The sequence below is a fragment of the Lycorma delicatula genome, chromosome 6 (genome assembly GCF_047948215.1).
Source record: "Lycorma delicatula isolate Av1 chromosome 6, ASM4794821v1, whole genome shotgun sequence".
Lineage (NCBI taxonomy): Eukaryota > Metazoa > Arthropoda > Insecta > Hemiptera > Fulgoridae > Lycorma > Lycorma delicatula.
The window spans coordinates 20,856,351-20,880,920 of NC_134460.1; the positions used below are offsets into that span (position 1 = coordinate 20,856,351).

A 24,570-nucleotide genomic window follows, 5' to 3' on the forward strand; every position below is an offset into this window, starting at 1 on the left:
TCATAAAAATGTAAGTCATTCGACTAATTATCTAAATTAATAGTAGCAATAAACTAACCCTTTTTACATAACAATTGATAGTTCTATCTTGCCATATGTGATCTTGGTTTATAACATCACTTAAAGTAAAATATTAATTAATTAGACTTGTAATGCACTTATTACATAGTTTCAATATCTGTTTGCATAATAAGCGGCAAATTTTGTAATTGTAATCCACTAGATGTCCAGTAAATTCAGTTATTTTTCTGTACTGACAATAATTTCCAGTTTGAATCAGTTATTAAGTAATAAAGATTACTGAATTATTTATACAATCTTATTACTAAAATTACTAATACTTATAACCGTACTTTAAGTTGTATGTACGTACATAAAAATGATTAAATCGTAAAAATTCAATTAATTTCTAATTGAATTAAAATTAAAAAAATCATTTTTAAAAAGCTACTTAAAATGAATATCGGTTTACATGTTTTATATTTCTGGGAACCAAACAAAAATGTGACAGTACATCAAAAATGTAACAGTACATTTTTGTATCCTGAAAACTTATTCGGGCTTTTTGAGGGGGTCCCAAGAGATGATATAGGGGAGACTGTTGTACCTTGGACCAATTCGTTTTTTTGTTTTACGCTGCACATACTGTGAAGTGTGACAATTTAAATGTCCCTAGGAGTATTTCTAACCATTTCTTATGTCATGCAACGTAATTTTTAACAATAGCATAACTACAAATATTTTTTCTTTGCATAATGAAATATCGTAGATTATGCTGTTGTACCTTCAGATTAACGTGTTGTATCTTGAGCGAATTAAAAAAAAATATATATATATATATCAAATGATATAATATAACGACAATATTCATAGACCATCAATGCTGAAAATACTAAGAAACCTAGGATTACACCCGAAACTAGTAAAGATGATAGAACTAATGTTAACTGATACATACTCCAAAATAAAATTCAGAGGAGAAATATCAGAACAATTCCTAATCAAATCAGGTTTGAGACAAGGAGATGGACTATCCCCATTGCTCTTCAACTGCGCCCTAGCATATGTAATCAGAGAATGGTACAAAAAAGACCCACCACACGTAACAATTGAAGCAAGGAAACATGTAAACCGTATCAAAGTAAACCGTCTAGGATTTGCTGATGACCTAGCGTTGCTAGCCAATAACATCGCAGAAGCTAGAATCCAAGTAACTTTATTTGAAGAACTAGCAGGAAAAATAGGCCTAAGAATATCATATGAAAACACTAGAATAATGGTAAATCCCCTGGTGTTGAACCACGTAATCTTAAACGGACGCAAAGTCGAACTAGTTGAACGGTTTAAATATTTAGGAGAAAATATCACAAGTGACCTCAAAGAAAAAAATAATCTGGAAAGAAAGAACACAAAAGCTCAGTTATGCACAAAATACCACCAAAACAACGTATAACAAAAGATGCATCTCAATAGATACCAAACTCAGACATTACAAAATTGTAATCATACTTATAATATCATATGGAAGCGAAACAATCTTCAAACTAAAAGTCCAACATTTTCTACTCAGCAGAGATGAAAAGAATAAAAAGAAGAATTCTAAGAACATGCATAAATAAAAGACGACTTACTGCGAGGGAGAATGGAGACTCATACCAAACCAAGAGATACATAAAGACGTAGAACTAGCTCTAGACTACTTTATACTGAAAAGAATCTCCTTCTTTGGACACATAATAAGAACAGAACGGAACAGGTTCGTCAGGAAATTGGTCGACAAATATTGGAAAATGTCCTAAATACCGACCTGGATAACCGAAATTAAACAAGATATGCAAGAACTATAAATCACAGTATTTGTAGTAAGACATTTATGTATGATTTGCGAAACAAAACTGACAATATAAACTAAAAGAAGCAAACTCCAGATATAAATTAAAGAAAAGAAAACAACAACGAGGGTTTGTTCAGAAGAATTCAAAAAAGCAAGATCTGACAGAATGAAGTATTGGGAAGCAATCAAGAAAAAAATAAATAAAAAGAAAAGACGAACCAGAGTCGACTAAAGTGGTCCACTGTGACCTCAAAATCCCCCCCAAAAAAAACCATATAATTTTGGATATTTTATTATAGCAATTCATTTTAAAATTTTGGCAAAAAATGAATATTGGCAAATATCAATAAAGGACAATATTTTGAAAAAATGAACTAAATAATTATTTTACAATCTGGCTTTGCAGAAATTACACATGTACTTCTTCCACTCACTTTCTTCTATACCTGCAAAAGATAATAGGTCGATCGATCACAGGAGGTGAACTTTTTCCCTTCTTCGATCAATGTTTTTGAATAGAAACAATACAGGTACTCTTCATCACGATTACTATTTTTTATCTTCCCTATCGGTGGACGCAAGAGATAGGCCAAACGGAGATAGTTCTGGGTCAAATGAGGAACTGGATTCCTTAACTAATTGCAGTTATTCAATGGTCTTTTGAGGACTTTCTTCTTACTTATTCTCATTGATTTGATTAAATTATTGTCCTAGAATTTCAGCTACATTTTTAACTTGGCCTACAACTATTATTGTCTTTCCTTTATTTGCTTTTACCTCTTTAATCACAATATTTTTTTGTGGTGTATCTATTGGGATCATTGTTTTTCCTTGCTGAGTGTGACTTATAGTTATAATTTCAGTTTTTTAAATTGTAATTTTTAAATTCTAACTGTGTCTAAGATTAATGTAGAGGATACGTTGATTTTTTTTTATAAAGGAAGTACCAAGGGTACCTATTTAAGAATTTAAGCATTTTTTCATTAGTTTCTGGTGTTTTATCAATTTTTCAAGTTTTGGTTATTAAAAATGTTGTAAATTTATAAATGTACCTGTCAAGCAAGGGGATCAAATTGGACCCAAATTTTTGAACCAAAAATTGTGACTTATTTAAAAAAAAAAAATTTCTTTAAACACAGTATAATTTTGTTATAAAAACGTTGTTTAGTCAAGGGAGTTATCCCTTTGTCCGTGATTCCCAACATCACGGACTGGAGTCCGAAACAGAGCCCAGCAGAGATGCGTCCTGAAAGGCAGCCATAAAAGAAGTGGATGAAGAACTTCTACCCAACTCTCCTTTAACACTTACATCTTAATTAAAATAGACCAGCAATTACGACTCCTCCGGAGTAGAAGTCGCATTGCTCCCTCCAGATAGTTAGTGCCCCGTTGTGGCGTATTACTGCTAGCCTATGAAGCGTTAGCACCGAAAGGACTTCAGTGAACGGTCTGAAGGGGAATTACGTCGGGAGGACAGGTTTCATAAGCCTAGCCTTCCGCGGTCGGCCCATAAAATGGGTTTGATAACGCTGGTTTAACAACGGATTGGAATGCAATTAAATCCGTCCCTAAAACACAAAATACTAAGGCAAAACTTGTAAAATTAGACCCGTCATTTAAAAAAGTAAACCTTAAAAACACGCCCGATTAGAATCATCCAGCAGCAAGGGACTCTGTCCAGGTTCTGCGATCTGTAGGGAGAAATAAACTCCCGCCAACTTTGCATTCCATTCCATTCCGGAGTTATCTGGGGCTCAAACGTTTTTACTAAAAATTTGCACTTTTTGTAGTTATATTTTTAAGTAAAAGTTTTATTTGATTAACGGAGTCAAATCGAACTAAATCTTTTTTTACTGAACTTATGATTTTTTCGAAAATTATACTTTAAATACTGCATAATTAAGTCATTAATAATTTAAAATCTTATGTGTATATCAAATATAAATCTATTAAGGTCCAAGCTGGGAAACTTATTCAGTCCTTTGCAAGCTTTTCTTTTAACCTAATCATTCGTGAATGAAATAAATACTATTTGAAAGATAAATAGCCATTTTTTTCAAAAAAAGCATTGTTTATTACGCAGAATAATATTTATTTTTACAAAATAATTATATGAGCGTTTCATTCGGATTTAAATTTCACTTAGTTAAACGTAAAAAAGGGTACATTAACATTATTGTACAGGGTTCGGCATATAAATCCGACGATTTTGTAGTAATTGTTATGTTGGCACCACTGTCAATTAGAAGGCGGGAGTGTTGTACATCGACAGGTCTATTCATGCTATTTCAGTAGCCAGTATGTCGTGGTCGGGTGAACAACGAGCGTTTGTGATTGAAGCCTATCTTAAAAATAATGACTCTGTTATTGTAACACAGCGTTTATTTCGCAGACATTTCAATTTAAATCGACACGCGGCTGTTCCTAGTAGGAATACGATATTGTTGTGGGTGAAGAATTTTAGGAACACATCGTGTGCTTTAAAAATGAAACCAACAGGACGAAAACGGACTGTGAGAACGCCTGAAAACATTAACGCTGTAAGGTTAGCTGTTACGCGGTCTCCATGACGTTCAGCAGCAAGACATGCTTCTGCGCTAGCCATTTCTGATCGAAGTGTACGACGAATCTTTCATGCCGACCTGAAATTCTATCCGTATAAGATGATGTTAGTGCGGCAAGTTAATGCAAATGATCGGGCGTGTCGCAAAGCAGCTTGCGAGGTCATCCTCGAAAATGTCCACCAGGATGCCGTTATTCTTTTAAGTGACGAGGCGCATTTTCGTCTGTCAGGATTTGTGAATAAACAAAATTACTGTTATTGGGCTTCGCATAATCCACGGCAAATTCTTGAAAAACCACTTCACAGTCAATATGTTACAGTGTGCGGTTTCAAAGTTCGGCATAATTGGCGCATATATTTTTGAGGAGTTAAATCGCAGAGTAACAGTAATATCTCATCGATACGTAAACATGTTGAATGAATTTCTACGACTGAAGTTGAATGACTTTCAAGGACATGAAATTTGGTCTCAACAGGTAAATTAAAAACTCCTCGGTAAAGATACGATTATTAAGGGAATAATATACGTGTGGATGGGCGCGTGTGTGTTGTCTGGGTAGTCCTCAAGGATATAGTTAATTATTTTTTCAACAAATACTAACTACTTTTATGTAAAATATTCAACATCATTTCTCTTTAATAAAATACAGTTACAAATTATAATTGAAAATTATTCATTACCAAATTGAAAATCAAATTCATATAAGAATTATGGATTATTATTAAAGTTTATATTAATTTAGTGTAGAATTTTATTTAAATCATCACTTTAATTTGAAGTAGAAATAAATCTATCCTTTTAAACCAACCGTTTTACTTTGTAATTATCTATATTCTTTTTATATTTATAACAGATTTTTATTCTAACCGTTATCATGATATTTTTTTCTTTAATAATATATCTGACAAGAAAAGTCAGTTTGTAGTCTATACTTATTAAGTTGCATAAAATATATCTGTTACATAATCATTTTAGTGCATTTTATTTTGCTAATCATATACCTTCCTTCAGCATACTATATAGATATATTATTGTGTGTAAACATATAACAGAAAATTATTTACGTTATTATTTAGACACAAAACATTTGCCTTCTTTTTGCAGACCCTGCAACTGATAAACTCGATCTCTGTTTCATTTATGTTGTTACATGTTTATTTTTTACGTACCATTCTTTTTAATGTACACTCTCTATAAAATCAATGTTATGATTGTAAAATTATTTTCTTTATAAAACAATATTATACACCATGAAAAAGTTTTAGATAAATAAAATAAATTTTTAAATATGATTATAATTTTATTTTATTACCAAAGAGCGGGCATCAAAAGCTATGGTTATTAGCCTGGTAGAAATTGGTAGCGTATAAGGTGGGTTGACCTTTCATTTTTTTTATTAATATTTAATAAATAAAATAATAATAAAATAGTTTGTTTCAATAGTCCAGATAATATTGAGTGTGTGTGTGTGTGTTAAGTAACGTTTGAGAAATTGAAATATTTTCCCCAAAGATACAATTTTTCTCAAAAATTAGCTTCGTCAAAAAATATATCTCTCTTGAAAAGAGATTCAACTGCTGATTGCAAAAGTAAATAACAATAAATTAGAATTGCTTCTAAGTATGATAGGTTTTTTTACTTAACGAAAATCCTAAAAGATATATATATATATATATATATATATATAGAAAGCTATATATACAGGTGCCCAACGAAGAAACAGAGAAACTTTTAGGACATGTTCTACTGGTGAAAATAGTGCAAAAAATTCGTTTAAACATAGGCCTTTCTTTCTTTCTTTTTTCTGTTTAGCCTCCGGTAATTACCATTCAGATAATACTTCAGAGGATGAATGAGGATGATATGTATGAGTGTAAATGAAGTGTAGTCTTATACAGTCTCAATTCGACCATTACTGAGGTATGTGGTTAATTGAAACCCGACCGCCAAAGAACACCGGTATCCACGATCTAGTATTCAAATCCGTGTAAAAATAACTGCCTTTACTAGGACTTGAATGCTGGAATTCTTGACTTCAAAATCACCTGATTTGGGAAGACGCGTTCACCACTAGACCAACCGGATTGTAAAACATAGGCCTGGAAACGCTTTATTTTCGAGTTACGGCTAGCGAAAGATTTCACCCGAATTTCAGCTCTTCTAATTAAAGAAGCCCTATTTTAATTTTTGAGATCCAAATTAAGGACTAAAGTTGGTGTTTTTTTTTTTTTTGTAATTTGAGCTGAAAAATCGGATAAAGCAGGTCCCAGAACTGTAACTCCAGTAGTTTTTAAGATGTTTAACGTAAAAGATAAAATTCGGTGTTGAAAAACTAGTTTTTTTAGGTTGGTAGTACAATAGTTTTGTTAAATGACTAGTAAATGCGGAAGAGTAGTAACAAAACTTGTACAGAATCTAATTTAAACAAAAATTAACGTAAGCCAGTAAATAAAAAGTAAGTAAAAACTTTTAAAAATAAATAATAAAATAATGAAATAAGTAAAAGAAAGATTAAAGAAAAACAAACCAACATACATGACATTTATAGCCTTAGAAATGGCACTTGATAACGTAGACTGGAATAAAATGTTTAGCATTTTTAAAAAATTAGGCTTCAAGTATAGAGCTAGAAGAACAATTTCTAATATTTACAGGAACCAAACTGCAACAGTAATAATCGAAGAACATAAGAAAAAAGCCGTAATAAAAAAGGGAGTCCAAAAAGGATGGATGTTTCCTATCCCCGTTACGTTTTAATCTTTACATAGAACTAGTAGTTAATGTTGTTAAAGAACAATTTAGATCCGGAGTAACAGTACAAGGTGAAAAGATAAAGATGCTACAATATGCTGATGTAGTAATTCTAGCTCAGAGAAAAAAAGATTTAGAAGAAACAATGAACGGCTTGGACGAAGTCCTACGCAAGAATTACCGCATGAAAATAAACAAGAACAAAAGGAAAGTAATGAAATGTAGTAAAAATAATGTGGATGGACCGCTGACTATAAAAGTAGGAAGAGAAAAAATTATGGAGGTAGAAGAATTCTGTTATTTTGGAAGTAGAATTACTAAAGATGGACAAAGCAGGATTGATAAGAAATGCCGAATAGCACAGGCGAAACGAGCTTTCATTCAAAAATATAATTTACTTACATCAAAAATTAATTTAAACTTTAGGAAAAGATTTCTGAAAGTATATATTAGGAGTCTAGCTTTATATGGAAGTGGAACTTGGACGATAGGAGTACCTAAGAAGAAAAAATTAGAAGCTTTTGAAATGCGGTGCTATAGGAGAATGTTAAAAATCAGATGGGATGATAAAGTGACAAATGAAGAGGTGTTACGGCAAATTGATGCAGAAAGAAGCATTTGGAAAAAATATAATTAATTGAAGAGACAGACTTATAGGCCACATATTAAGTCATCCTGGAATAGTTGGTCTGATATTGGAGGGACACGTATATGAAAAGAATTGTGCAAACACGCAACGTTTAGAAAATGTAAAAAGAAAACATGGTGGTCATCCCAACGTAGCTTTTTGCGGCTTTGATTTGTAACCACAATGAAATTTTAGCTGAAAGGAGGGTATTACTTTACCGCTTGTGTCAAAGCATTGTGTCAAGCACATTTGAAAACAGTACTGGTTGGTCTTCAAGAAAAGGACTTCGTACCGTGGAAAAGCTATTGGACCGTTGGAAAGGTGTTTGGACCACTGTGTATTTTTTCATTGGTGGCCTTATTTAAATAACGTAAGGTTTCTGTTTTTGGAGTTAGTCCGAGAGAGTTTTGATACCATCTTGAATATGACTACGTGACATAGTAACTTGTTATATTTTTTTAACTATCGGTTCGTAACAGTTATGAAATGAAACTGTCTAGGTTCAACGAATTTACTAAATAGCGATACTAAAAAAATAAGTAATAAATTGTGACAAAACGATGAGTTAAACTTAAATACGATTTTACAGTTGTTAAAGTAACTTTTATATTTTCCTCTTTTAAGTCGAAAACATAAACAGAAATAGATTTTTAACGAGATGCTATTTTTTTATTACGTATTAATAGATAATTATTTATGATATGCAGACAGGAAACGGTTAACAAGATTTCTGGAAAATATCCTGGTTTTTTCTTTTCTTCTTAACAGATGTCGCCATAAATTAATCGATTTGTATTTCTTTTGACGATGTTAAAGATGTAAATAGATAATTCTAAATAAAATTCAGATAATGACACGGAATTCATGGATCGATACAATAGATGCTATTGAATATCTTAACATGAACAAAATTGGCAACTACTATGACGTCACTGTACAATATAAGCATACAGGCCGGTATATCTTAAAGGCTGTGATCTGTCTGTATAGCGAACATCATTACTGCAACTCGTAAGTAACAGTGTCAATTGTACACCCCAGATGATTTTCATGCTTCATAGTCGTAATAAAGATTAGGACTAACAGTATAAAGAAACATACTAATATAATTTTTCTGTTGTGAAAAAAGTGCATCATATTTACGCACTACGGAAAACATTCGAAAAAATTCCTCGACTACTTATTTGTTAATTACTATTAGCCCTTTAAAAAAACTGTAAATAATTACCTGTCAAAAAGTAAAGGGTACCTACCAAGTAGATTTAAAAAAATTTGTAACTTAATTTTCGTGTAATGAGCTGGAAGAAAATTGCTGAAATATACGCTACGCAAGGAATATTACAAATAAAAATTCTTTAGCAATATACGCCGTACTGGACGAACCACCGTGATGGTGCGGTGCGGTAGCCGAAAATCGACAAACCAGGCTTAGGGGCCTCCATATCGCATGAGCCATAAACGGAATAGTGCGTCAGACGCGTTTCCGGGGTCGCGAGTGAAAAGTTTTCGCGAGTTATATAGTTTGAAGACGTCAAACACGGTAAGTCGCGCATAAAACAAAAACGCGGTCTAAATTTAAAAAAACTTACAGTAAGACAAAATATCCCAGCAATTGCGACTCCTCCGGAAAAGGGGACGCATTGCTCCCTCCTTATAGCTAGTGCCCCGTTGTGGCGTATTCCTGCTAGCCTATTAAAGAGTTAGCACCGAAAGGACTTCAGTGGACGGTCTGAAGGGGAATTACGTCGGGAGGACAGGCTTTATAAGCCTAGCCTTCCGCGGTCGGCCCATGAAATGGGTTCGATAACGCTGGTTTAACAACGGATTGGAATGCAATTAAATCCGTCTTAAATTCACTAAAATAATAATAGACAAAACTTGAAAAATTAGATCCGAGATTAAAAAAAATAACCCTTTTAAAAACAAGCCCGATTAGAATGATCCAGCAGCAAGGGACTCTGTCCAGGTTCTGCGATAAAGTAGGGAGTAATAGACTCCTGCCAACTTTGCATTCCTTTAGCAATATAGAGAAGAAAGAGGATTTCACTACATATAAAATTATGTTTCTACAAAAGTATTTAATTTGATACGTATTAATTTTGTACTTACAATTTTTATATATAAATATACACCGTCAGTTAATTTATTTTTATGTTATAAAACGGGGTGGGGAGGTCTCCTGTACATCTTTTTAAAATAGCATATATTTTATTAACGGTTAAAAATTTCCTTCCAACTTTTGTTAATATTGATTCCGTTGTTTTTGCGTGGAAAAGAAAATAAGAACATTTGTATGAAAATAATTTTTTATTTGACTTTGTATGGATCAAAATTTTACATCTAGAATGTTAAAAAAATATACGAACACTTACGTAACTTTTTATCGTTGAAATAGCAAAATAAAAATTAGTAAATGCTACTGACTCAAAGGGAAGTATGAGATCACCATACCCCCAACCACCAAGGGAGTAACATAACGTTTTAAATAGAAATAAAAGGGTTTATGAGGTATCATTTATAAGGGTATTGTAAACTAAAAATTTTGATGTAAAAAAAAAACATCGGGTTACACAACTCTAACCAAAATAGTTGGAGTATTCCAAAATTGAATATTCTTCACAAGTTGTTTCAATAGCAGCCTGTAGTATACCCCAAGAGTTTCAATTAACCACACATCTCAGGAACAGTCGAACTGAGAATGTACAAGACTACACTTCATTTACACTCATTACATATCATCCTCTGAAGAATTATCTTAACGGTAGTTACCGGAGGCTAAACAGGAAAAGAGAGAGTATACCCCAAGAAGTGGTCTCCTATCAAAAAATATATCGTTAGTTGTGGAGCACTTGCTAGATTTAGTTTTTCTATGTCATGTTTAAGGGTTGATAACTTACTTAAGGGATGCCATATTTTATTAACACTCTGTATATATATATATATATATATATATATATATTTTTTTTTTTTAAGTGTCTCAGTTCTTTCTTGCCGGTTTATTTTCTCATTGATGTTATGTATTATGGTATCTCCTAGGTATTTAAATTTTCCCACTAGTTCCACTTTGTTTCCGTTTACGTTTACATGATTAATGCATCGTGGATTTTATTTTTAAATTATTAGGTATAATTTTAATTCTGGCCGTTTTAAATAACAAATTTTATTTAATCAACCGTGTTAAATCCATCCAAATTTTTTACTGAACATTTTGATCTTTTTCGGCGATTGTATTCTAAATATTTAAGACATTATTAAAAACCGTATGAAGTATTGATATAAAAATTTGTCAAAGACAAACCTGGAAAAATTGTAAAAAAAACACTTTATTTGCTTTTTTTGTACATAAATCCAACTTTTTTTTTATGTTTTCGTGTATTGTTTTGAATTATATCTATATGTGGTTGATAACCTAAAGAATAACCTCCAAGACCACCGTTAGGTATTGCTTAAGAGGATGAGATGAAATTGCAATTTTGTAGCGTGTAAAAATGCCACGCCTGACCGGGATTCGAACCCGGGACCTCCAGATGAAAGGCCGAGACGCTACCAGTCGCGACACGGAAGCCGATATAAATAATTTTATATATTTTTTTAACCTTCGGGACCACCGTTAGCTATTACATCTGAGGATGAGAAGAAATGACAATTTTTCAGCGCTTGAAAATGGGACCGCTTGACCGGGATTCGACCCGGGAACTCCGGGTAAATAATTTTATTTAACCAAGAAGATTTTAATTGCGATTGTGTGTTTGTTTTTTTATTGAATATATATATATATATATATATATATATACAAATAACCTAATAACGTAATTACATAAATCAGCTAGTTACTATTTTCTACTTTACACGTATTAATATTTTAAATATGGGGATTAAAGCCGTACAATGCAACAACTTGTTGCGTAGTACATTAACTGAAATTCATTTATGTACGAAGTAATATCTTGAAAATCAATAAAGTACGATTTATTAATATTATTATTGTTATTACAAGTATAATAATGTTAATTAATTCATATAAAGAAAAGGCCCGGAAATCGTTTTAATAATAACATTTATTCACGATATCAGTTTTCATCTTTCTTGTTCTCAGCCATAAAAAAGATACTCTTTTATCTTTATTACGAAGTAAAATATAATGCAATTAAGCATGGCGTATACCCGTATTTTATTCACGTATAAATTATGTGTTAAAAATAACTATCAGTGGTATAATAACATTCTACTTACCAGCAGTTTAACCAGTTTTGTTTTAATAAATAAAATGAATTCAAGTTTGTCAATTTTTTGTCAACATTACTATATAAACGAGATTTCCAAGTCAAACAATAGATTTTAGCTTAATTTAAGCTTTTAAACTTTTTCATCTCCAAATGAAAGGTTAAGACGCTACACAAAAGCTTAAATGATAAATTTCGTAACTTATTTAATTATTAGATCCGCATAAAGTTTAACTTATTAATCGTTTTTGGTTAATTGATAAAACACATATTCTTTTGTTTTTTTTTTTTAATTTTCCCAAGTTTTGTTTTTTTCTTATTCAGTATGTTCTGATTAAAATAAAAATATAGCTTAACAGTTTGTAAAAATGGAAATAAAATGATTGTGTAAATCATTTACATCGTGGAAAAAAACAATGAAAATAAATAGATCAGATGTTTCTCAATTTTTCAATGAAGTTGCACTTATCTAACCGCGTTTTTAATGAGTTATCTTACGTTTCTTTTTATTTAGATCTTTTTTCTGCATTTAATTCATTTCTACGAGTAAAAGAATCCTTACAGTAATTTAATTTAAATTCGTTATTCTTGTTTCCGAGACGTTGATGTAAATTCATCCATCGAAATTTTATTACTTATACACATAATATTATTCATTTTACCATGTTTTTGCTATATTAATTATAATAAAGATTTCATTCATAAAATAAAACTGATACTTAAAAAAAATTATAAAATAAAAATAAAATTCTTTAAAATATATATTTACTTTAACGATTCTATGGTAATATTGTTTCGTATTTGCTTAAGATAAATTTTGTTGGAAAAGGTAAATACAGATCGTGACCGGTATATGAACCCTAAGCATTGGATTTAAAAATAAGATACCATTCTGAAGTAATACCGGCTAGTTACAAAATTTTCAAAACGAGAAATCATCAAAAGGAATAATCTCGGAAGTTGGAATAAACAACACATAGTAGACAACTGTGCTTATATAAGTAAATTTAGATCTTTGAGAACTAAATTAAAAAGATCTTTTATCTAAAAGATAAAAGATCTTTGAGATCTTTTATCTTTTCTTTTCTTCTTTTTCTTGTTTACCCTCCGGTAATTACCTTTCAGATAATACTTCAGAGTATGAATGAGGATGATATGTATAAATGTAAATGAAGTGTAATCTGGTAAAGTCTCAGTTAGACCATTCCTGAGATGTGTGATTAACTGAAACCCAACCACCAAAGAACACCGGTATCCGGTATTTGAGATCTAAAAGAAGCTAACCGAATTTTACAACGAACCGAACCTAACCGAGATACGAACGCAGACATCTGGATTCAAGGCAAAAATATTGAATTTATTATTTTAAGTCACATGGGCGATAAAACGTCGTCATGGAAGAAGAAAAAAATATAAATATTTTAATTGTGTTTTTGTTTAGAAAAATATTAAAAAGTTAAAAAATATGAGGGGATACGTTGAAAGAATAATTACTGGACAGAATCATATAAGAAAAATTAATAAAAGGTATTCAAAACAAATACAGAATTAGTTGTTTGAGAAAAAGTATACAAAAAAGTATGAAAAAACTGTACGAAGGAATAACTGAGGATCAAGGATTTAGCTAAATTTGAATCGTAAAATTAAGTCTTGAGAGAAAGAAATGAATAAGTGTACACAGAAAAAACCCATTAATTCTTTGTGTACCGGATAGTTCTGGGGAGGGGGGTGTGGTGACCGGAAGCGGCATAAGACGGGTGGGTGGATTCCTCTAAGGGGTTGGAATGTACCGGCTAGTCCAAAGTATTATCCAACCAATTTAATTGTAAAAAGTTATTTTGGAGCGCCGTAGCGCGTTATCCGTTAGTAATGCATTATTGGAAAAACTACTTTTCCGTTAACGTTCACGGAAAATTACTTTTCGGTAAATTTTTCCACCTGATTACTAGAGACCACCACATTAACTTAGGGAGAATAAACAGATTATAAGTTTACATTTTTAATTTTAACTAATATAAATAACTAAGGTTAAAATTTTAAATTGCATATCTTTAAATAAAAATCTGATGTGAACACCGTATGACTTCCTTATACACATATTAAATTACATATACACATTTGTTTAAATGAAATGTACATAACATTTTATTTCATTAATAACTTCTGACATTATTTCATACTTTTTTTAATTGTTATTATTGAATTATTATTTATTGTAATTTTTTTTTACAATCAGAGGTTAATAATTATTAATAAATCAATATATTTAAATTTAAAAAAAAAAAGGTTAAAGAATTCTTGATTCGAATCGACGTGTCTTCCCCTTGTAAGATTCAAATATTTAATTAATTAAAATTTCATGTGACTATAATTCTGGAATCGATGAAAATAATTTTCACTATAATATATCCTTGAAAATCTCTCAATAAGGGGTTATTAATGCAGTTAAGAAAAAGTGCAAAATTCAAAATTTTTGGATTTTTTGAACCCTTCTGGTTCAGTCGATTGCAATCAAAAGGGGAGGTGCACAACTAGATGTTACAGCAGTCCTAAATCCAAAATTTTAACATCCTACGGCTAATCGTTTCTGAGGTATGCGAGACACATACATACGTACGTGTAGACGTCATGTTGAAACTATTAAAAATGAATTCAGGAATAATCAAAATGTATATTTCCTTTGAAATCTGAAAACCGAAATTTTTCGTGATCACAATACTTCCTTTACTTCGTACAAGGAAGAAAAATCTGGTGGATTAACCTCTCGTTAATTTCCTCTTTCGCTAAATGGAACAAATGTAATTCAATATTTTCATCAATTCTGAATTATTAACTTCTTTTTTTTTTAAATTAGGCATCAAACGAGTGTAACAGATAATTTAAAAAAACCATTTATAGTAAATTTATTGATTATATTAAACATTTTTCAATGAAAAAATTGAATTTTTATTTTTAACATTTATTTAAAATAACGTTATAAAAACTATATAATTTTTTTTAAATTATATTAACGACGAAAACTATTTATTAAATAATCATCGTTCTTAGTTTGTTTCCCGGATCAATCGTAACTATCTTCTACTCACTTCTCATTGGACAATCAAAAATGTGAAAATCATCTCTGCCGCTACTGGAATTCGAAAAGGTTCATTTAAAAATAATTATCGGCGCTACTTGTAAATTATTTTGTGTATATATTTGTATAATTTTTTTTGTTAGTTGTAAATCGTTTATTTCAACTTCCAAGACTATTCCTTTCGTTGACTAAATCGGTAACTCGTTGGTACTACTTCACAATAATATCTTGCCTTTAATCCGAACCTTTGGATTCGTGCTTTGGTTACGTTCGGTATTTATCATTAGGAACAAAATGTATTTAAGTGACCACGATAAATCATTAAACTTTTACTCTGAAAGTTTTTTTAAATAGGAATTTTTTATGAATGAAAGCTTTATTATTATTATTATTGCAAAAGTATTGTAAAAATGAACGATTTTAAAAATGTATAATAATTTTTCAAAAACAAGAATAACAGAGTTAGATTAATTTAATGTGTTAGGATTTTATCACTCACTGAAACGAATTAAATCGATAAAAAATCTTACGCAAAAAAAATAGAGGCAAGATAACGCACTAAAAAACTATTCAAAAATGTTTTATTATTATGACGTTTTTTTACATTTTCATTATAATTAAAAATGGATGGCATGGAAAGTCCTACGCAAAAACTACAGCATGAAAAAAAAATAAGAACAGAAAAAAGTAATGAAATATAATAGAAATAATGTAGATGGACCGCTCAATGTAAAAATAGGAAGAGAGAAGATTATGGAGGTAAAAGAATTATACTATTTGGGAAGTACAATTACTAAGGATAGACGAAGCAGGAGTAATGTGAAATGCCGAATAGCACAGGCGAAACAAGCTTTCATTCAGAAATATAATTTGCTTACATCAAAAATTAATTTAAATGTCTGGAAAACATTTTTGAAAGTATATGTTTGGAGCGTAGCTTTATATAGAAATGAAACTTGGACGATCGGAGTACCTGAGAAGAAAAGATCACACGAAGCTTTCGAAATGTGGTGCTATAGGAAAATGTTAAAAATCAGATGGGTGGATAAAGCGACAAATGAAGAGATATTGCGGGAAATTGATGAAGAAAGGAGCATTTGGAAAAATATAGTTAAAAGAAGAGTCAGACTTATAGGCCACATCTTTAGGCATTCTACAATAGTCGCTTTGATATTGGAGGGACGGGTAGATGGGAAAAATTATGCGGGCAGGCAACGTTTGAAATATGTAAAACAAGGGATGTAAGATGTGCGGGGATATACTGAAATGAAACGACTGGCCCTACACAGGGAATCTTGGAGAGCTACATCAAACCAGTTGAATGAGTAAAGACAAAAAAAAATTATTATCAGACGATATAGGGGAAAAAGTAAAAACGTAAAAAATAATGTATTTTATAAAATAATTGAAAATTATTAATCAAAGTTATTATTATTTTTTACTTTTTATTATATTTTAATTATTATCAGAATATATAGAGAAAAAAATTTGCAAAAACGAAAAAAAATGTATTTTATAAAATAACTAATCAAAGTTTATAATTAAAGTATAATAAATTATGTTACATTTTAAGCTAAAATTTATTGACTGATTTGAAACTTCGTTAAAGTACTACTGTATCACGCCGTGAAATTTAACATCCTTGCATTTATTTTATTTCTTCAAATAAATCAGCGTAAACTACTTTAAAATGAATAAATCTTCTTTTCAAAAATTAAAATAAAAATCTGGGAATCCATGGGTTCTTATCTTAAGTTCAACATTTATTGATGTTTTTATTTTAGCACCGTTTGTTTAATCTTTTCAGTATATTAAACAGAATGATATCCTTTATTACAAAAAAAAAGAAAAAAGATTATTATTACCGCTAAATATTTTAATTTCGTGGTTTATAAAAGTAATTACGTCATAAAATTTTACTGACAATCATTATTTTTTAAAACGTAATTCACACGTGTCTAAAATGCAGCTATAACTCGTGCTTAATTACGTATTTTACTTCATAATAATGAGTAAAAGGTATTATTTTTATTCGCCACGGTGCGGGACTACACACCGTATCCGAGTTGGTGGTGGCGCAGGCACGCAGACTGTTCGGGAGAGCGGCCGTGTCCGAACACAGCCATCTCCGGGACATCTGCCGAGAGGACCCTACTCCACAGTGTATAAGAAAACGGTCTCGTGCCGTATTAGACGAACCATTGTGAAGAGGCGGTACGGGAGTCAAAAAATGACAAACCAGTCTTAGGAACCTCTATATCGCGTAACCTATAAATGGAAACCGCGAGAAAATTCCGGCCGCAAAAGTGACAGTTTTCACAATTAAATCTTGTTAAAACTATAAAAACCTAGACAAAACCCCACACCGTTCCACGAAGAGACCACAATTTAATTCAGTCAGCATATGCGATTCCCTCCGGAGAACGGGGCGCATTTCTCCCTCCAAATAACTAGACCTCCGGTAGGCGCACTCCTGCTAACCCATAGGTGCTGGTACCAAAAGTACTTCAGCGGATGGAATGAAGGGAAATCATCCCGGGAGTATTAGGCTCAAAAGCTTAGTCTCCCACGGTCACACCCAGTAAATAAATTTCACGCTGGTCCATACGGACAGGAATGCAAATTATCAGATCCGTCCATAAATAAAACTTAAAATTTATAACCGCCGCTAAATAACCCGTGAAACCCACCCGATAATAGAAAAAAGATACAGCAGCAACGGACATTGTCCAGGTTTTGCGATCTGTACGGAAAATATTGAAACTCCCGCCATTCTTGCGTTCCGTTCCGTTCCCATATCCGAGAACAAAAATGGATTGCGTCTATTTTTACCCCTATTGTTGGGGTTGGTAATGAATGAATTACCTCTGATGATGATACGATAATTCGTAATTGCAGTAGTAAAAATAATAATAATATCAATTATGTAAGCCGTAACGGGGTTTTAGGAAATTCTAGCTACAATGCGAAAATGTAGTAACAGATATGATATAATATTGAGATATTCTATAATAGGCTATAGAATTGTAGTAAACTTCCTTTACTTTTTTTTTTTATTTTGAAATCTATTTTATAGACGCCGAAGCAGTATCGGGGTCGCTAACAGGTTCCGCTAGGTTTTAGGAAGAGCGTTTGTATACCTGCGCACTACCGACTAAATCTCCACGTGGCTATCCACCCTCCCTGGATAGCTAATAAAGCATTCCATCAGGAAGTGAGTGGGAGGTCGCCCACACACACAGTCATATACCACAACATACAAGTACAGATCATAAATTGCAAATGCAATACAAATTCTTACATGAGATCATTGCATAATCAAAACAAACACATATATATATAACAAATACTTTCCTCGCGATTAGCTCTGCCACAGGCGCTGGTAGTCGACAGAAGGAAACTTCTGTCTCGCCATAGCCAGTAATTATTGTATACTACATATTGTTAAGGAGTTCAGAGCCTGAAATCTCCCTCAGACCAACTGGTATGTCTTCGCCTTGTGTGCCTCATACTAGGTCCATTATGCGCAGTGCAGTGGTTCTGGTCTTTGCCGTCACTTTCCCTTCCTTTATTGTATTAGTGACTGTTTTTTTAATACAATATTTTTGTCTTAAACATTTTTCCCAGCATTTTTTGCTTTCCATACGCACTTTTATTTCCATACGTTCTCCGGTCCTCCGCTTGGAAAGGATCTCTGTGGTAGGAGACACCGTGACCTTGCTCCATACCGTTTTCAATAGGTCAGCGTACGTTGCGGTAGGCTTTAAGACAAGTGTCTTAACCTTGTGCGTGGACACGGCCGGTATTTCATTGTTTCGTGCGTAGGGAAGTTTTCCTTCTGAGGCGACTACAATTAACCTCTTTCCAATTAACCTTGCTTCTAGTGAGGCTGTCAAGAGATTTCCCGTTTTGATCTCTGAAGCATTGAGTAGCCGCGTTACTTGAGGTTGCCTTCTAACCAAGTTCTCGTGTCATCTGTTCTCAGTTAGTTTCTTCATATCTATTACCGCAATGCTATCCAGGGCTCCGTCTCTGACTGCCCTATTGAGGTACGCGTTCTTGGGCCATGTCCTTTTAATAAAGTCTGCCGTGTCTTCAAGGACTCCATTGTAAAGTCCATCTATAATAGAACAGCCAGAGGCAGCTTCAGTCTATGTTGCCACCTCCGCTGTTTATTTTTTGTCTTTAGTGAGGGTACTACCGCTTGCCATTCTACTTAGATCTTTTACTGTGCTGCTTAGTCCCGCATCGACCTCCTTTATGCTTCATTTTACCTTCTTATCAATGCTTTACCAGAGGTCAGATGCCAGCCTCTTCAATTTCACGACAAGGTCTTCTAGTTCTTTGGGAAGCTCCTCTTCCCAGTTTAAGACTTTCTTTGTTATGTGTCTTTCTATCGTTTTTCCGGTATTTGAACCGTGACGGGGGTGAAACCCCCCAGGCTGTGCATCAGGTGTCAACACGCTGGTGCTGGTATAGCAGGGTAGCCTCCATATCAGCATGCCTCTCTGATCTATTCTTTTGCACTTTGGCTTTACAAAGATAGTCTGTCGTTAAAATATTGATCTGTAACTCATGCCGAGTCCTGTGATGCCTCGTACACCTTTGAAAGAGAACAAAAAAATTTGAGGGTGGGAAGGTGGTTGGGATCAAAAAGTAGATTTTCTGGGGAGGAGAAGTTGTCGAGCAAAAAAAAAATTTGGGGGGTCCGTTTTGGAACTCGAAGAGTTTTGGAGCCGGGGGCCATGGAGCTGAGAGATAGGAAGACAGTTATTTCCCTTTATAATCTTCTCGTGAGACTCAGAAAAATTTCCAAGCCCCACTATTTTTCCTAGTGTAATAAAATCTAGGTTGGTACCATCCTAACCCCATAGGGGAAGACACACACCTTGTGACGATTCTGGTCGTCACACCATCCTCCCCGTTCCTAGCCCTGATGGGCTACTTGATGGGCTTTAACGGGAGTCGTCTTCATATCCTGTAACTTATTACACCTCACAGTAATAAGCTAGGCCTCGGTTGGTATGCCAACGATGTAAATGCCTTGGAAGACATTTACATCAGTGATTTTTAACTCGACTTTTGCCTTCGCTGTAGGCCTCATCCGGATCTTGAATGTCCTACATCGTTGCCCTCTGAACTAACTAACCGAGTTCGTGGAAGCACGAACCCCGCGCCTAGTTCTACATTTAAATAAGCTACTTGTGATTGCAGACGTTTCATATCGTACGAGTCTATTTGGTAAATATAATGCAATGTTGATCGCAACAATGGAATTTATTCCTATTTCCCTTAATGTTCTCATCTCTTTCTGATCTAAGCATTTCTAGGTTGGTACCTCAGAATACACTAGGAAATTCACCAGACTAATATTAATATTCACTTTTTTCGCTGAGAATCTTTTCGAAAAAAGATTGGCGCACAGCGGAAGCTAACCTGAATTGCCGGCACGTGGCAACTTTTAGGTTAACCGAGTGTTTTTAACAAATCTTAATTCGCTTTTAACTAAAATACTACTTAATTTATCTGCTTACAATTTACAAAATGCTTTATATCACTAGTATTTGTAATATAAACAATAATTATCACTGATGAAATTTATTTAAGCTCTATTTTTATACTCCACCACACTTGTCGCCATGTGGTTGTGGGACTAATCTAGAAAACACTTAATATCTATAGAACTGTTTGTTCGATCACCTTCTAAATTCGTACACTTGTTTGTACCACACTAATATATCTTTTAAGATATTACTCACTGTGTTTAAATACTTTTATTCAAATGAAATCTATATTTTCTAGTAGTGACAAAATGCCCTTGTACTAGCACGAAAACTCGGTCTCGACTCAAACTTCGTTTACTTCTAAAGTTATTATAACTGTCGAAAAACGACTGAAAAGCTTATCGTTTAACGGGGAATAACAATATGTGCAATAATATACAACAGTAGTACACATTAATAACAGACATTTACATATTTTATTAAAATTATACGAAGTGTTTTTATCCAACTTCAGTACGTAATAAAGGATTTTATATTTGGCTTCCTTATGTATGAACATTACCTCTGTAACTACAGATAGCTGGAATCGGAACAATTTTTGTAAAACAGGTATTAAGCAGTCTGTCTCAGTCACGCAAGTGAAAGAGTTGACATGGAAATTTAATGATACTGAAGTAGCAGATGATAGATGACATTTCTTTTAAACTATAAGATCAAATTTTTTATGAAACTGAAATAAGGGAATATTTTTAAAATAAGTGTTTGAAAAGAAGAAGACTTTAAATAGTGTTTTACGATTCTGTAACAATACAACTATTGAAAAAAATATATATAATTTACATATTAATATTTAATAAACGTATACGTTTGGAACAATAACCAAAATGTTTTAGGGAACAGTGAAGCGAGATAAAAATCATTTACAAATCCAGCGTATCCATTAAGAAAATAAAGCATCCTATGTCAGACGTAAAACTGAGGAATGAAATGGTTTTTAATTGATTTTCTCACAAACACGTCAAATACAATAATGTACATTAGTGTACTAAGGACATAAAAATGCAGATGTTATTTAGTTCTCCCTGTCAGTTTCATTGATCGGGTCGGCTTATAGGAACTGGTCAATATTGATCAAGATTACTTTTTAAAAAAGCAACACTGATGTTTTTTGTATTTCTTTAGATGACATCTAAAATGAAGATTGGGAAAGTAAAGGTAGAACAATTTAATGTTTAATGAATTATTAAATATATGTAAATTAATATAAATGGAAAATTTAAAACTTGTAATTCTTTAAAGAAAAGGATTAAAATTGGTTCAGAAAAAACAGAACCGTAAATAGTAATAATTGAACATTGGTTATATAACGTAAAAGATATTTTTATGAATGTATTGAACGAAGATATTAGTCTAGTTTACATCAATTTAAATATATATGTATGATTAGTACTTGTAAAGCCTTTACAACTATTTTCTGGCTAAATAATCTAATCGTAAATCTTACCATTTACATTCATAGTATTAAAAATAATTTACTTGTACAAGTAATGACATAATTTAATAAGATCGACCATTAGTTTAATGGAGATTAAATGTGATGTGATTTTTTTTTTTAATTATTATTATTATTAATTTTTAATATCATGCTTCTGGATAGATTGTTTTGAATTTTAGGCCTGTCGTAGATATTTTTAAAGGTTAATAAAGACACAAAAGCTGAAGTACTAACATATATAAGAATCTAAATATTTGATTAAAATTATAATTTATAAGATAAATAAAAACTATATTTATATGGGTATAAGATATCGACTGTAGAGAAAATTGATGTTATCAGCTAGTTTTGAAGCATATCTTTATATAAAGGAAAAGCTAAATTACCTTGAAATATCTTCGATTATGATTTATATTTATCTGTAAGGGATGTGTCCAGATAAAACTTGCAAAACATTTTTCCCAAAAAATAACATTTACTTGAATTATTTTTACGATTAATTCATCTCAGAATTCAAGAATTATGCGAAGGAATATATGTATTATATAGTATGAAAAATTCCAAGCCTTGCAGAGATACACAACCAGAATTTTCCGGATGGAAGATGAAATGCTAATACTCTGCCACGGAAGTTGATATCTCCTTAGTTTCTATTACTAAAATGTATTCTCAGCTATTAAATCATTATAAAAATCTTTCCTCAGAAGAAAAGTTTGAAACCTGATTTAAAATAAATTGTTTCTAAAAAAAATACATTTTATAATTTATTTTTTAAAATTAATTTAAAGTTAGGGTATATAAAACAAAAATGCACTTATTTATTTATTCTCAAAGCAACAACAGAAGTATATCCGATTTCAGTTACTTTATAATATATGAATTTTGTATAGTGTGGCAATTTACAATCTGATCGGGATTTGAATCTAAAACCTTTTAGATAAAAGGTATTAACGCTACCACTCCGTTACGGAGTTCGGTACATATATATATATATATTTTTTTTTTATGCATTTAGACAATATACGTATAAATTTAGGATCAAAACAAAAAAAGGGGGTTTAAAAACATCCATCCTTTTTCTTAATACAAATTTAATAAAATTAAAATGCTTAACAAAATATAAAGTGACTTACAAAATGTAATACACAAAAAGAGACAAGTGTTAAGATAACCTACATTTTTTTCCTGTTTAACCTCCGGGACCACCCTTAGGGATTGCTTCAGAGGATGAGATGAACGATTTGTAGCGTGTGTGAAAATGCCATTACTGACCGGTATTCGAACCCGGGACCTCTGGATGAAAGGCCGAGACGCTACCACTTACACCACGGAGGCCGGCAAAAGATAACCTACCTGCACGTTTAAACTTCTGTGGTGAATTAATTCATCAGTCGAAAAAAAAGAAGAAAATATATGAGAAATATTAAGAAAATATATAAAAATTAAAATTTATAACTTATAATTTCTTTTAAGTTTTAATTTTTAAAAATATTTTGTTTACTTTTTCTTAGTTTTCACCAAGAAAAAATTAAGTCGGTCGGAAAATTTGCGAGGCTTAAAGTGGTGATCGTATAACCGATAGGAGTCTTAGCTCTGGTAGAATGCTATTCTGAATAAAAAAAAAAAAATCTTTAATACGATGGAAATTACAAAAATAACAAGAATCAAACCAGGGTTTATTTTATTAACTTTATGCAATATTTTTTATACAGATATTTTTTAAATGTTTAAATATTCGTGTATAATTTTGCCTTTAGGCAATAATTTGAAAAAACTAACGATCAAACGATAATTTTAATTTACAGCTTACCAGTGAAAGAAGTAGAAGTATTAAAGTAATAATGTTACTTTACTATACGTGCTGTATTCCGGCACCGGTTGATGTATAAATGATGAATGGTCGTCTGTGACCGTACATGAGTAAACGGCGGACAGAAGTCTACTGAATGAGATGCAACTTGTAATACATAAGGAAGTAAACAATCACACGAAGTATGTGTAAAGGGAATATTATTTTCCCTTAATAGTTTCTGTTTTACCTCCAGTTTATTCTTAGTCCTGCGATATTCTCATGTAGTTTTGTTGTGGCATCACTGTTTATTCTATCTTCTAAAAATCTGTTAATTGAATGAAATATGTCAACAGTATTAAAATAATAATAATAACAAAAACTCACGAGATAAGCGCAGGGCTAAGTTGTAATCACGTTTAATTATTGTTATTATTACTTCTCCCAATTAAATACGGGAAAATAGATTAATTTAAGTATTCTTGTTGGAAATTCCTCTTATGAAGGCTATAACAATATTTGAATGTTTAATTAAATATAAAAAAGGTGATGCTTCCTAAATTTAACCCTATGATATTGTTTTTACGTAAAAACCTTATTACGCTTCACAATTTGAATCGATGATTCTTTTTAAGTGAAAAATGTTTTTAAACAAAAATTACTTTTGAGTACAAACCCGTTAAAATATATTTAATTTTCTTTTCGT

At 31.9% G+C, this 24,570-nt stretch overlaps 1 protein-coding gene across 1 annotated transcript in view; it reads right to left on the minus strand.

Annotated features, from left to right (window-relative positions):
• LOC142326715 (protein croquemort-like) overlaps window positions 1–24,020 on the minus strand; it is a 121,347-nt gene extending 97,327 nt beyond the window's left edge. Inside the window, exon 1 of the mRNA XM_075369361.1 lies at window positions 23,886–24,020. The gene's annotated coding sequence lies outside the window, so the exon portion shown is untranslated. The remainder of the gene's footprint in view (window positions 1–23,885) is intronic.
• Window positions 24,021–24,570: the final 550 nt, after the last annotated feature.